At 40.2% G+C, this 3,590-nt stretch overlaps 1 pseudogene; it reads right to left on the bottom strand.

Moving 5' to 3' along the window:
• Nucleotides 1-1,389: 1,389 nt before the first annotated feature.
• On the bottom strand, nt 1,390-1,983 carry LOC101292968 (annotated as a pseudogene).
• Nucleotides 1,984-3,590: the final 1,607 nt, after the last annotated feature.

Below are 3,590 nucleotides of genomic sequence, written 5' to 3'. Positions count from 1 at the left end.
TTTGTGCTCATATCAAGTTAGAGCCTCCTCTATAATCTATCTCATATAACTGGTCTTTAAGTCTGCTAGTATTGCAGGCTCTTAATGAAACATGTACCATACATTGTCATACATGTGGCTTCAGGGTTCCTTTTCGACTAATGAGAGATGTATCACTACTATCTTATATATAGTGGGTGGGAAGACTGTAATGTGTTGAAGTAATGAACAAAGTAGACAAGCTAGATTAACAATCAAATAATCAATTGTGTATACTATACATGCAACTTTTCAACTGCTGTATGCGCATGCATAAGAACTTGCAGAACAAATATATTGCCACTATAGGTCAAGTTTGTGTAAAATGATCGTGGAAAGGGGTCTTTGTACATGCATTAAAATTATGCAGAAACAAGGAAACACAGGAAGCTAAATACACAATAAGGACTGATGCATAGCCAGAACAATTATGATTAGTAGAGTCAATGATCATGGCTTCATCAAATTAGAAAGAACCTAGATTTATACCACAAATGTCATCAGTGATTGTAAAATACCTCTCGAACACACGCACAACAATTCGCGTGGATCACTTTGCTTCTGTAACATGAACAAATAAATAGAAAACATCCATATCAAATGCCCTTCATTGATAAAATGATGGTATGATGTTAGTATCTCAAAATCAAGAGTATTCAGTTGTGTACAGATATGCAAGTGGGTAATTCAATAACATACCCAGAATCCCACTCATATTTGCAAATTGAATTTTGTGCTTCACAATGACAAACCAAAAAGCTACTGAGACAAAATGCAGTAACCATTGGGACCACTATTACGTACCTGTGTGGTCCTGTACTCTTGGTATCCTTTGGGACCATTATAACTTCTAAGAGGATAATGCACAAACTTTCCTTTTTTTTTTTTTTTTTTGAAAGGATAATGCACAAACTCCTTACATGTTGATAATATATAGAACAATATCTATTAGAACTAGGTGAGACCAGAATCTCAAATCAACATAAAAAAGAGTGCATTGCATAAGCAACATTTCCTGCTCTTTTTATCCTACTCGTAAACATGAAACTGCATTATGTCATACAAATAGATAGGGGGCTTCCCTGCTATATCATAAACCTGATTGCACTCACTTCTGCTGAACCCAAATAAACAGACTTAAAAAAAAAAAAAAACCACATTGATGAATTATTCAATATGTTTCCAAGAGCTTCAAGGAGAGTAGAGCAGTTATTTCTAGCACAATTATGAACCGCACTATACCACGTATACTCATTGTCACGCATCCAACTCATGCACCTCATCCGAAAAGTTATTCGTCTGTGCATGAGTGGGTCCTACCTCTACCTCTGTTTATAGAAGATGCGGTTCATAAATGTGATCCTTCTAGCATTAGTCGGACTCAAAATACCTATAATCTGTGCCAAATGCATATTTGAGACCATCATTTTCCATGATAGTGGAACCGAACAGGTTTGTATTTGGATCACCCTCTTCAGACTGACCATTGCACTTTTGTCTGCACAGCCTCAGTTGCTCTTCCAAGATACTCCTCTCGGATTCGTGTTTCATTATAATCCACTACAAGGACTGGATTACTGATTCATCATATTGCCGCTTCTGCTTAGCTATCTGGCGATAATGATTGGCTTGGATTTTGCTAGAACTCTTCTCGTTCTGAAAACGCAAGATCATGGCCATTGCTTCCTCAGCTGCAGATGCAGCAGCCATCCTTTCCTTCTCGAGTTCTGCACGTGCCTTATTTCCCTGTCGGCGCTCAATCTTTACCATATTCCTCAATAACAGAACATCAAACACTTCATCCTCCTTACAACTAATAACACTCTCATCATCACTCTCACTATCATTATCATCATTTCCTTCAACTGCATCTTCTGCCTTCAGAATTTTGGTAAACAGAAAACCATCTGTATTTGGTGACCGTAGATTCTCCAGTGATTTCAGTGGTTCAGATTTGCAAGACATGGGCTTTAAAGCACAAACTTCACCAGAACAGCATTTTGAGCAAATCCCATTACTTAACTCACTTCCTTTGGCTCTGTAGTCGCTTAGGAATTTAATCAAATAGCTATAATGGTATAACAACCCAAACCCAAACATGAGACACAACCCCAATATAAAAACCGGCGAAAAACGACCGTACAAAAAAACCCCAAAAACAAAATCCATCCCGGAAAATCCCTGAAAGTTCTGAACAAACTCAAGAACAGCAAAACAACAAACAACAAACAACAAACAAAAAAAAATGAACCTGTCATATCCCGACCCTTAAATTTTTACCTTATTTACTAGCTTGATTATAATAAGAATTTTACCGTCTCCGTCATTCAGTTAATAGTTTAATTGGTCCCTAGAGGGGTTTCGGAGACGATTATGTGGGGAGGATTATTCGTAGGAGGAAAATACGACGACGGTAAAAATGGTAAATTTTAGCTAGTAAAAGGTAATTTTTATTCGGGTATTATTTTTTGGATTTGGGTTGCATAAGAGTGTGGACCGGGCCAAGGGGTGGTAAAAGCCCAGCCCTCTCTTTTTTCTCTCTTCTTCTTCTCTTTTCTCTTCCCCGGTTTTTCCCTCTCCCGACTTCTCCCGTTTCCGGTTCTTCTCCAGCCCCAGTTGCCGCCGTCCGGCCAGCCACCAGCCACCACTCCACCCCAGTTCGGACCCCCATCACCTCCTCTCCCTACCGGCCTAGCCCTCGAGCCGTTAGCCCGCCGGAAGAGGAGAAAACTCGCCGGAGACACCGGGAAGCTTTTCCCCGGAACTCCCTCCTCCGGCCACCACAGCCGGTGATCCTTGGCTCGTTTTGTAGCCCTCCTCCCGTGCAGCAACCCCTCCAAAGGGCTCACTCCCTCTTGAGCTAGGTAAGGAGAAATGTGGAGTTAAAATTTCTAGGGCTTTTAGGATGTTTTTAGTCGATTACCCTAGCTAGGCTTGGATTTTGGGTTTGTGCTAGTTAGGAAAGTTGTAGAGCATGATAAGAGGATTATGCTGTCAAAATTTCATAGGATTTGGAGGTCGCCGGAATCGGCCTTTGGCCGCCGCTGCCGGCGCCGGAGTTGTTTGGGAGATTTTAATGTTTTTAAATGTGGAATATTAAGGGGAGTTTATTGAAGTAAATTATGGAATTTTTGGATGAGTTTTGGATAGGTTTGTGATTTTCCGAAGTTTAGTATTTTTGGCGGTTAATTAATGTAGAATCCGGCCGTAGGATTTAAGTCGTATTTTGGGGAAGGTTGTATTTACGGCTGCGGTATGTTAGGTGAAGGTTAAGCCATTTTGAGTTAAGAATGGCGTAGATGGGCAATGATGAGTGTGCGGGAGGCTCACGTTTAATTTTGCCTATTTTGTTTAATTATTGGATTTTTAGTGGGAAATTAATGTTTGCGGTTATTATCTGGATAATTATGTGTTGTTTGGACATGTGGTAATAATAGTGTAAATTTGAAATTTCCGGGTTAGGGTTGTCCATTTTCAAGGGAGGTTTTACCAATCTTTTCTGTAAATTTTCCTTGGAGGTGGTCCTCGCACGACTTACTCCGGGTTTCAGGGTGAAATTTGGGGTGGGTCGT

The sequence above is a fragment of the Fragaria vesca genome, linkage group LG2 (genome assembly GCF_000184155.1).
Source record: "Fragaria vesca subsp. vesca linkage group LG2, FraVesHawaii_1.0, whole genome shotgun sequence".
Classification (NCBI taxonomy): domain Eukaryota; kingdom Viridiplantae; phylum Streptophyta; class Magnoliopsida; order Rosales; family Rosaceae; genus Fragaria; species Fragaria vesca.
The sequence above is the reverse complement of the archived record's forward strand: the minus strand, read 5'-3'. Positions and strand labels throughout refer to the sequence as shown.